The 12,164-nt window shown below is 47.3% G+C and overlaps 1 protein-coding gene across 2 annotated transcripts in view; it reads right to left on the bottom strand.

The window, feature by feature from the left end:
- LOC108786968 (SERTA domain-containing protein 2-like) overlaps positions 1–11,742 on the bottom strand; it is a 13,513-nt gene extending 1,771 nt beyond the window's left edge. The window contains exons 1-2 of one of the 2 annotated variants that reach the window (XM_018556405.1): positions 11,737–11,742; positions 586–611 (exon numbers count right to left, since the gene is read on the bottom strand). The gene's annotated coding sequence lies outside the window, so the exon portion shown is untranslated. Of the gene's footprint in view, positions 1–585; positions 612–3,940; positions 3,947–11,736 lie in introns of those variants that run through there. The other variant, XM_018556395.1, reaches the window with a different exon arrangement.
- Positions 11,743–12,164: the final 422 nt, after the last annotated feature.

Raw genomic sequence — 12,164 nt, 5'->3', positions numbered from 1 at the left:
GCCCTCTCGCGGCTCTCCGCTGTGTCCCATCCATGCGGGACCAGGACTGGCATGGCGGGTCTCCCTTGACTGATGGGAGAGAGAGATCGGCAGGCTTCCAGCCGCTGATCTCTCGTCCCCCGTGAAAACCTACCTGCTAATAAATTGTTTCATTACAAGTTAGTTTTGCCAGGCTATAAAACTAATACCTAAATACAAGAACCAGGTCTTACTTCAATCTTGGCATCTGTCCTGTATTTTTTTTGTATACCAGTGGAGTAACAGTACATGAATGTACCTGTGGGACAGAGCTTCCTGTAATAAAGACCTGTCATTGATGTTCTCTTCTTGTACAGGGTGACTGGTCTTGTATCCGCCCCCTCCTGTAGGGGGTGGGGCCTACTGGGCCTCTCCCACATCTCTGCTCTCTATGTACAGTATATTACTAAACACATATAAAAGTGGAAATGATGGGCAGCGGGAGACTTTTCTATAAGGACGAGCTTTGTGTGTCAGTGTAAGTACCGCGGAGCTCGGCCAGGGAGGAGCGGAGGACTCCTCGGTGTACTCCGTGTTTTAGGAGGACATGATGCCGCTGTCACTCACCTCCCAGGCAGCAGCTGGTGACTCTTCTCCGCTCACCTCCCCACCTCAGGCGACAACAACTTCCACACAGCGCTCCCCCTCCTCACATCACGACCGGTCCCCGGACCCCCCCCAGGCCGCCGGGCTCACGGCACGCTGCCTCCCCCCTCCACAGTGCGCATCCGAACCGGCCGCCGCCAGCAGCACTAGGCATAGAAAGTGCGTGAAGGATCCCCAGCTGATTGACGGCCCTTGTCAGGTGCGCCGCCGCTGATTGGCTGAAGGCGGGAGAGGGCAGCACAGCAACCATTTTCTGATTGGCCAGAGGTGGTGGGCACCGGGTGACAGGCACTTTGCGCATGTCGGACGGCCAATGGGAGAGCAGGGCGGGTACGCTAGCGTCAGAGTGACGTCAGAGGGCGCTGTGTACCTGAGAGCTCCTCCTGACAAGTGTACAATGAGCACTTCTCTGGTGCCTGTTATATGTGTGTGTGGAATATAACTGAAATAGCAGTGCATGGAATGAAGGGGACACGGCTGCTCCGGTGCTAATGTGATATATAAAATAAAACAAATATATTTCGGTTATACTGAGAAGGTTTGGAGGCTGCCATTGCTGAATTCTGAAGTGTATGAGTAGCCAAAACCTTTTATTTAGAGAGCTGGGAAAGGTTAGAAAAAACCGCTGGGTTATATTTGTGAAGGGGGGCTTCTGATGTAATGAGGGGCTTCTGATTTGAGGAGGATCTTCTAGTGTGAGAAGGGGGACTCTGATTTGAAGGGGGGGGGGGGCTTTTGATTTGAGAAGGGTCTCCTAGTGTGAGAAGGGGGACACTAATTTGAAGGGAGGGGCTTCTGATTTGAAGAGGGTCTCCTAGTGTGAGAAGGGGGACACTAATTTGAAGGGAGGGGCTTCTGATTTGAAGAGGGTCTCCTAGTGTGAGAAGGGGGACACTAATTTGAAGGGAGGGGCTTCTGATTTGAAGAGGGTCTCCTAGTGTGAGAAGGGGGACACTAATTTGAAGGGAGGGGCTTCTGATTTGAAGAGGGTCTCCTAGTGTGAGAAGGGGGACACTAATTTGAAGGGAGGGGCTTCTGATTTGAAGAGGGTCTCCTAGTGTGAGAAGGGGGACACTAATTTGAAGGGAGGGGCTTCTGATTTGAAGAGGGTCTCCTAGTGTGAGAAGGGGGACACTAATTTGAAGGGAGGGGCTTCTGATTTGAAGAGGGTCTCCTAGTGTGAGAAGGGGGACACTAATTTGAAGGGAGGGGCTTCTGATTTGAAGAGGGTCTCCTAGTGTGAGAAGGGGGACACTAATTTGAAGGGAGGGGCTTCTGATTTGAAGAGGGTCTCCTAGTGTGAGAAGGGGGACACTAATTTGAAGGGAGGGGCTTCTGATTTGAAGAGGGTCTCCTAGTGTGAGAAGGGGGACACTAATTTGAAGGGAGGGGCTTCTGATTTGAAGAGGGTCTCCTAGTGTGAGAAGGGGGACACTAATTTGAAGGGAGGGGCTTCTGATTTGAAGAGGGTCTCCTAGTGTGAGAAGGGGGACTCTGATTTGAAGGGGGGGGGGGGCTTTTGATTTGAGAAGGGTCTCCTAGTGTGAGAAGGGGGACTCTGGTTCTCTAGTTCAATTTATGAGAAAACTCTATGTTCTGGAGTCAGGGTGGAGACAGTTTTCCTGGCTGCAGCCATTGTTTGTATTATGTGTTGTTATTAGGGTCAGGTAATAAACACTCACTTTGTATGTTCACCTCCAGACTGCTAGTTGCCAGGACGGAATCTATTGTTCTCCTGGAGCGAGAAGAGCTTGTCCTGTGTTTGTTTATTTGTTTACTTCATTTGATATCTTCCTGGGACTGGTAACGGCTCAGTCACACTAGATGCAGTGCGTTCCGGCCCGAATTTGCATTGCGGCCGGCTCACTTTTTAGTGGGGTAGGAGGGGGCGTGAATGGCGCCGTAGCCACGCCCTCTGGCCGCAATGCGATCCGCCGCACAGGATCGCAAGGCACGTTGTGCCTGCGGTCCGGCCCTGTGTGGTGCTATTAAAGTAGTGCTTGTAGCATTTTGATCGCAACGCACAGGATCGGACCGCAGGCACAATGGGGGGAATTTATCAAAACTGGAGCAGAAAAATCTGGAGCAGTTGCCTATGGCAACCACTCAGCTTCTCTCTTCAGTTTGTTCAGTTAAGGTTTGAAAATGAAAGGTGGATGCTGATTGGTTGCCATGGGCAACTGCTCCAGATTCTGTCTGCTCCAGTATTGATAAATTCCCCTCAATGTGCCTTGCGATCCCGTGCAGGGGATCACATTGCGGCCGGAGGGCGTGGCTACGGCGCCATTCACTTGAATGGCCCGCCACGCCCCCTCCTACCCCAATAAAAAGTGAGCCGGCCGCAATGCGAGGCAGTGTGACTGAGCCCTAACGTGTGCCATGCTTGTTTAGGGGGAAGGTTTTGTCTATATATACTGTGTTGCAACCTATATGGAAAATGTGCTGATCAGCGCAAAAAAAAAAAATAGCTCGGGGAGCATTTTGGCTGCCAGGCGGTTCGGATTGCGCAGACCCGCACGATTGCATGAACGCTCCCCATAGGAATGTCGGTCATGTCGGCGGTTCAGCGCGGACAAATCCGCATGACCGAACCGCGCTGGTGTAAACAGGGCCTCATACTGACTAGTCCTGCCTAGTTACTAGGGGAGGTTTGGGCTATATTCACTTTCTTCCGGTTCCAGAGTAGAGGAAGTACCAGGCAGTCCATCACAGTCTCCATGTGTGAGAAGGGGGACTCTGATGTGAAGGGGGGTGGGCTTCTGATTTGAAGAGGGTCTCCTAGTAAAAGAGGGGGGACTCTAATGCAAAGGAGGGCTTCTGATTTGAAGAGGGTCTCCTATTGTAAGAAGGGGGACTCTGATGTGAAGGGGGGATAGCGGGGGTCAAGGGCCCATTCGAGGTGGCTTCAGAGAGGCCCGGGGGGCAATTGCCACCCTGCCCCCCGGCCCAGTCCGCCCCTGCACCAGACCCCCATCTGGGATAAGGGTAAAGATTTTGGAGGAACCCCACATCAATTTTCACATTTTAGACTGGGGCGCCTCAAGGTTTTGTTTGCTTATATAGGGTGCCATGGCTGAAAAAAGGTTGAGAAAGGCTGCTTAAGGCCAACCCTCCCGTCATCCCTGGATAAGCTGATCTGTTTTGCTTTCCTGTTTAGACATTTGCTTGTCTCTGCTGATGCTGGGCCCAAAATTCTGCAATATAAAAAAAGAGAACACCTTCACACCCCCGATGACATGCACATATTCTGCAATCCCAGAATAAAGATGGGAATTTAGAGTCCATTATGTACACATATAGAGAATGGAAGGCATACATCGCTCTGGTCTCTAGCGGACTCATTTTCAGTATCCTTTAGCTCATGCTACAAAGCAGAGGTTACCCGAGGACAGACCTGAGACTGTAATACACAGAAGCTCTGGGCACACAGTGTTGCAGTTCTCTGCAGTCAGTAGCGGAGCATCTAAACCCGACAGCAAAATGTAATACACTGCAGCTCACTGCTCAGATGTGGCGGCTGCATGTTTTCTTCTTCAGCTTTTTGTTCATCCTGCAAACACACTTCCTGTTGTAGACTAATGCCACCTACTCATTGTACTCAGTATATGGACCCTATACCTATATGGCCCCTAGGCTGCTCTCTGAATTTGTACTACAAACACCTCCTCTCTAATCTTCAATACATAGGGAGGAGGTGTCTTGTAGCTCACAGAAGATAGCTGGAAAGGCGGATAACATTGTTTTATATTTCTAGGGACGATGTCATGAGAAGATTTGGAGGCTGCTATTGACGGACTCTCCTGCTAGTTCCCTGGCTGGCATAGTTACATAGTATTCGAGGTTGAATAAAGATACAGGTACATCAAGTTCAACCCGTCGTGTCTGTGCATGTGATTCTGCATGTGTAGGAGTCCATGTATGATCTTGTTCTTAAGAGTACCTGTACCCCTGTATGTTACGGTCTCTGAGGAAATCATCCAAATACCTTTTGAACGATTCAATACTCCCAGCTGATACCACTGCTTGCAGCAGCGAGTTCCAGACCCTAGCCGCTCTAACTGAGAAGAAGCCCCTACGCCCCCTGTGCTGAAATCCTTTCTCCACCAATTTTAGGTGGTGGCCTCTAGTCTTTGTTATGGAGCTTACCGTAAAAAGTTTATTGCTGATGTTGCTATCACCATTGAACATCTTGTACATGAAAATCATGTCCCCCCTTAATCTCACCTCCAGCGTGAACGTTTACATTTTGTAACCTTGTCTCATAGCTTCGGTCTTCCGGCCCCTTGATTAGTTTGGTTGCCCGCCGCTGGACTCTTTACAGCTCAATGACATCCTTTCTGTGGATTGGTGACCAAAACTGGACCGCATACTCTAGGTGAGTTCGAACCAGCGATCTATAAAGTGGCATGTTATTGCTTTCACTCCAATGCCGAGTAGCTAACCTGGAACAATTAGAGAATTAAAGAGATCTGACACTTTTCTTTTTAAAGTTTTGGATAGAGTGGAGAGGGATTAGAACACCGGTCAGGTTCTTATCGCCGTCTGTGTCTCCTTTAGGGAGAATCATCCGCTTTATTTGTCTTGGAGACCGTTATCACTGAAGGGGAAAGTAAATCCTAAAGTTTGGGTTGTCATTGGAACAAGAATTGATGGGAAATCTTCCAATGGGGACACTAGTTCTTTGTGACCACCAGGGATTTCCTCTCACTTTGCAGGAATTTCCTCTTACTTCCTGTTGTGTTTATAGGACAGGAAGTGAAGCAAAATCTTTCCAATTGGACACAAATGGCAAAAAAAGCTGACTGGGGTTATAACCCTCCCTCACTCTATGCAACACTAAAAAAAAAAAAGATTTGGCTTAATTTCCACTTGTGAGACACAGCCAGACAACTCACATTTTCAGAAGGATACCAGCAATCACTGCCCTTATAATTCCTCATGATAGAGTCACTTTAGCTCCTGTACACAGGAAGTTACACGTTTTGTTGGCAGGATCACAAGGTATATTTATGCGTTTGCCTGGAAAAACAAAAAAGATGAATGCAGCTACCACACCGAAGGTTAAGTAACCTGCAATATATTACATTCAGTGATTGATGTTCAAAAAACTTTAACAGGATTGAAATGAACAAAATAGTTGGCAAGGGGTACACGGAATGTTCTTTAGGGGCAATTTAGATCTATGCATAGAGGTACGTTTTTTGTAGCATTAGGCAAGTGCGTTTATATATATATATATATGGCATATAGGCATGTGTTATAAAATCACACACACAGGAAATTTGCAAACAGACGATTGGCCTGCTCAGCTAATCAAGTATAAACAGACCAAACTGATTTTTCTGACAATGATATAGCTGCCCTCTATTGTTTCTCCAATATTCGTATCTAGCTTACTCACAATGGGATAGTATTATGAGGAAACTTGGTGGAAACAGCATGACTAGGCTGGTCCAGATTAGTCAGCCTCGTTGGCACCTGACTGACGGTTGATGTAATTTACAGTACAGTACTGCCATCTAGAGTTGAAACAAGTGATATACACCTGGCATAGGACCTCATACAAATGTTAAGGACAATGCCCGCAGATGGGCTACCACCTTTTTCAGGAAAAAGCAAGCAGCCCAAAGTGAATAGTCGGGACTTCACAATGGAACTTTGACCAAGGGGGACTTCAGAGGAGGAGGAGGACTTCAAGATGCATTGTTGACCAAGGAGGATGTCACTGAAACAAAGGACAACTAAAGGCCACACTTTGAGAGACTGCAACCAGAAGCCATTTTTCCTGCAAAGGCTTAATTGTCACGAAGTCCTGTTCAAATACGAAATTTGCAACTGGAAGCTAAGTATCTTTAGTGTAGCCTCTTATAGAAACCATTGCGATTGTTAGAGAAGCTTGGTGGCTACATGTGTATGTATGTTGTAGCAGCCTGTATGTGTTTTGTATTAAAGGAGAACTATGGGGTTAAGGCTTTTGCCCATAGTTCTCCTTAGGGTAACGGGAGGACATAAACTAGAGTCCTCCCGTCACCTAGGCTCAGTATACCACGAGCTGCTGCTCGCGGTATACTGAGACGCCGCAGCTGAAGCGGATCCCGACAATTGTGCCGGGATCCGCCCAGCTGCGTGACTGACAGCTGGCTCTGCCTATCTAGAGGCAGAGCCAGCTGTACCCGCCCCCTCCCCGTCTGTTCCGCCAGTCAGCGCTGGCGGATCGGGAAGGGGGGAATCCAGCCCCTCCCCTGTCACGGCAGAGAGCCGTGACAGGATCGAGAGGTGAGCGAACGTTGGTATATGTTCGCTCACCTCCTGATCTACTGAGCCGACCTGTGACAGTCTCATTGTCACAGGTCGGCTAGAACTATGAGGTGAGTGAAAAGCACTCACCTCATAGTTCTCCTTTAACAGCCATTAAACAATGCTTGTTAATACTTGCTGCCAACACATCAACATGCATTTTATGAGTTTTGGTGCCTTGCCACGGACTTCCATTGGCCTCCTAACGCAGTAAAACATGGCTATGTTCTATTTTGTAAAACAGTGCGGAGGTGGGAAGATGCGCTATTTTATCTGGAAACACGCACTGTAGCGCAGTGTTGCTTCGTTGGTAGAACTGACTTGTATTAGGAAATAACTTGCAATGAGGTCAGGTTCAGACTGAAGCCGAGCTCCTCTGGGAAATTCCATTGGCACTGCCACCCAATCAGCTGCTGGCCGCTCATTCCCCACCCCACAGCTGCATGTAAACAAAGGGGCGGGATGCTTGTGCTGATGTAATTTATCTTATAGAGCTACAAAGTCATATTAGTTAAATGTCGTTTACCAAATATAGGCATGTAACCATATAAGATCAATGATGTCAGGGCATCCTGTACCTTTGTTGGCGTCAAGCTGCACATGGGGAATTCCCAGCCCACAGCCGATTGGGCAGCACGAAAGGAGCTACCTTCCATGTCCATAAGGAAGTTCAGACCGAACCAGACTCATCCCTAGTAATGACGTGTGCTGCAATATCCACTTATACACGAGTAATACATGTGGAAGTGAGGATCAGACTATTGTGTTATGCTGTGCAGTGTGATCTAGACTGCAAACACACAGCATCTGGTTCACCATCTTCTACTGTCAGAATTTAGGCAAAGTTGTACTCATTTAATAGGCATGATCGTCTGCTAAATGTCAATCACTGTTGAGTGGGAGTTACTGTGGGAATGGGATAGCTCTTCCTGACTCCTCCCACAGGTCAGGGCAAATGAAAAGTCCAAGGATGGTCATAGTAAGATGAGGTCATGTGACCTCATCTCACATTTAAGGCAGAAAAATCACAGCTAAATGAATCATAAGATCTGAGTCATCACAGTCCACAGCACAGATTTGTAATTCCACTTTTTACTTCCTCCAAGTAAATGTAAACAAACATTTGGGAAATATTGTGGATGTCAACAGCTTATTCAACACACAACAGAAAATCGACTACTGTGGGTGGAAGTGTAACTCCTCCAAAAATCAGAGCCATTGATAGTGTGTTCCCTGGGCCCTTAAAGGGAAGCTGTGCTTTGCTCTTTAATGTTGGTCCCACAAGCTGAACATACTGGCCTCTTCTTTAGTACATTTGACAATGGGGAGCAGAGGATTCATTTGTATGTTTTAAATCAAAAGGTAAGGCTCACACAAGGATTTTCTCCCCATCCCCATATGACAGCAGGAGTACGAGTAACATCATGGGGAATGGGAAGAGGCGCGAGTCATGTGCCTCACTACACCCGTAGTACTGTTGTACGTCACTATCAATGGCCAAACAGTGCTGCTGGGGAGCAAAGGGAAGGGTATGTGCTGCTGTTAAAGTACACACACATACTGGCCTTCCCAGTGAGATTCCACCTCCAGCACACACACACTGACCTTTTCCCAGTAAGATCCCACACATTGGCCTTTTCCCAGTGAGATCCCACCGCCAGCACAAACACACTGGTCTTTTCCAAGTGAGATCCCACTTCCAGCGCGCACATTGGTCTTTCCCCCAGTGAGATCCCACCTCCAGCACGCACATTGGTCTTTCCCCAGTGAGATCCCACCTCCAGTACACACATTGGTCTTTCCCCAGTAAGATCCCACACATTGGTCTTTCCCCAGTGAGATCTCACCTCCAGCACACACATTGGTCTTTCCCCAGTGAGATCCCACCGCCAGCACAAACACACTGACCTTTTCCCAGTAAGATCCCACACATTGGCCTTTTCCCAGTGAGATCCCACCGCCAGCACAAACACACTGGTCTTTTCCAAGTGAGATCCCACTTCCAGCGCGCACATTGGTCTTTCCCCCAGTGAGATCCCACCTCCAGCACACACATTGGTCTTTCCCCAGTGAGATCCCACCGCCAGCACAAACACACTGGTCTTTTCCAAGTGAGATTCCCCCCCAGTGAGATCCCACCTCCAGCACACACATTGGTCTTTCCCCAGTGAGATCCCACCGCCAGCACAAACACACTGGTCTTTTCCAAGTGAGATTCCCCCCCAGTGAGATCCCACCTCCAGCACACACATTGGTCTTTCCCCAGTGAGATCCCACCGCCAGCACAAACACACTGGTCTTTTCCAAGTGAGATTCCCCCCCAGTGAGATCCCACCTCCAGCACACACATTGGTCTTTCCCCAGTGAGATCCCACCGCCAGCACAAACACACTGGTCTTTTCCAAGTGAGATTCCCCCCCAGTGAGATCCCACCTCCAGCACACACACACACTGGTCTTTTCCAAGTGAGATCCCACCTCCAGCACACACACTGAGCTTTCCCCTGTATCCCTTCAGTCACATACTCCCAAGAGTCTCCTTCAGACTCCTCAGCCATACACTCCCACCACACAAGGTTAACTGCATATTACCCCGGTCCATGTCATTGTACACCAAGATCAGACACAGTATGGGGGCTCAGCACTTGGAGTGAACAGTTTACAGTCTCTTTCCATCCTGCAGAGGTACATTTCTTAGTACTTCCTATTGTATATTCTAGGATTGTGTTTGTGTGTTGGGATACTCATTGGTGTCTCACCTGTATCGTGTCCGCAGCACACTTCACTCCCCTGTATCCATACCAGAAGTGAGATGCCGCTCCAGTACACAGCACTCGGTAGCAAGTGTTGCACCAGAAAAGCGCATTAACTCATGTGACCAGGCTGCAGTGTATGTTACCTCTCAGTGTTCAGCCACAACAGGTGTGTTAACTCCTTAGCGATCTGCTTCACGAGCATGTGCACCAACCCCACCATGATGAATATTTATTGTATGCACACATTAACCCCTCAGTGACCCGATGATGTCCACTAAGACTTCTTCAGCAATACCTTTACCAACCTTTCCCATTGTGGAATGGGGCAAACTTTGATCATAACACTTCGTGTCGAAATTCAGATTACAAATGCCCACTGGTGACTGGTTCTTACAGAACCTCTTCTTTCCAAGATAACTGCACTTGAAATCATACCCCAATACGCTAAGTGAGGACGTAATTGCTGCTCAATCAGCAATTCATTTGCAGGGGCATACTTTCCTAAAATGTGTCAGTGACATGACCCTGGTCCTAGCGCCTACATCAGAGCCACAAAAATACCATCCCGGAGGAAAGTATGAACTCATATTCAGCTCCTGCATTTGGAGAGAAACAAGCTTTTACAGACTGAAAGGGAAAACTATTTTAAACAAGATACCAAGTCTTTGTTTCCTGGTCAGGGGCTGCTTTCGTGTTTTGCTCCATAGAATTTAGATTGAACCTTGGAGGAACATCGATCTTGTTGCATTACAACTATCAATTTTTGTTTTCCAACCTAGAATACATTTTTCGATTTATTTTTGTACAGGCTTGAATTACATAGCATTTGAGGTTGAATAAAGACACAGTTCCATAACGTTCACCCTATTGCATGTATGTATGCGATTCTGAAAAGGTGTATGTTACCATCTCTGAGGAAATTGTTCAAATGCTTTTTGAATGCTTCAACACGCTCAGCTGATACCACTGCTTGTGGCAGCGAGTTCCAGACCCTAACCGCTCTAACTGAGAAGCCCCTACGCCCTTTGCGGTTAAATCTATTCTCCACCAATTTTAGGTGGTGGCCTCTAGTCTTTATTATGGAGTTACAGTAAAAAAAAAGTTTATTGCGGATGTTGCCATCGCCATTGATGATCAAAATCATGTCCCCTCTTAGGCTGGGTTCACACCTAGGCGTATTGCATATGCGTGTTTGCACGTTTTTACCGCGATTCGCGGTAAAAAAACCACGCAACAAACGCGCGTTTCCGTGGGCTACTTGGCTGTATCCCAATGGGAACGCGAGACCAAAACGCCCCAAAGAAGTACATGTACTTCTTTGGGCGTAGGCCGTTTTGGAGCGCGTTCAGACGGGCTGAAATACGCCCAGGTGTGAACCATACCCATAGGAAACAATGGGATTTCGGTGTTTGAGCGTTTTGCAGAGCGTTCGAACGCGCTACAAAACACCCAGGTGTGAACCGGGCCTTAATATCCTCACAGCATGAACATGTTTAAATTAAAAGGTGCCCATACACCTTACGATTATCGTACGATTTTCATATGCGATCGACTTTTCGTCCGATAATCGTATGTGTGCATTGCAGTGTCCGACCGACATTACTGTACAATCGTACGACTTTTGACGGTCAAGCATGTTTGAAAACTTTGCTAGATCATACGACTGTCGTAAGGTTGCTGGCGTTTCCGTCCGTCAAAAGTCGTACGATGTACACTGCGCTTACAAAAATACGGCAAATCAATTACCGCATTTCATCCAGGTGCTTTTGGTTAATTACGGCTAAATGATTCTTGCGATCGGGGCAGGATGGGGCTGCCGTACGAAAATCGTACGACTATTCGATCGGACGAAAAGTTTTGTCCGATAATCGTAAGGTGTATGGGCACATTAAGTAACCTTGTCTCACAGCTTTGGTTCTCCATCCCACTTAATTAGTTTTGTTGCCCTTCTCTGGACTCTCTCCAGCTCCAGGACATTTTTTTTTCTGGGAATCATCAACCAAAACTGGACCGCATATTCAAGATGAGGCCGAACCAGCGATCTATATTTAATACAAGACAGCACTCTGCTCGCTCTGTTTGCCGCAGCCTGGCATTGCAAACTATTATTCAAACTGTGGTCTACTATGACCCCCTAATCTTTTTCCATTTCTGACTTCCCTTGTGGAGTTCCCTTTAATCTGTATTACGCTTGCCTATTTTTACCCCCAAAGTGCATTACACTACATTTAATCGACATTAAACCATCTGCCATATAGTTGCCCACTCCCCTATTTTATCCAGATGCTCCTGTAATGTAGTTGATTAAGGTAGACAAGAAAGGGACACTTCTTATGTCAGTTTGATAAATGCCAAAACAAAAAGCACACACCACATGCACAACCATCTACATGTGGACCACCAAATATACCTTTACAAATTCTTATATTTATTATGAAACTATGTTATGCTTAAATATACATCGGATCTACTTAAAAAAACAAAACCA

The sequence above is a fragment of the Nanorana parkeri genome, unplaced genomic scaffold (genome assembly GCF_000935625.1).
Source record: "Nanorana parkeri isolate BGI_ZX_2015 unplaced genomic scaffold, ASM93562v1 scaffold12, whole genome shotgun sequence".
NCBI lineage: Eukaryota > Metazoa > Chordata > Amphibia > Anura > Dicroglossidae > Nanorana > Nanorana parkeri.
The sequence above is the reverse complement of the archived record's forward strand: the minus strand, read 5'-3'. Positions and strand labels throughout refer to the sequence as shown.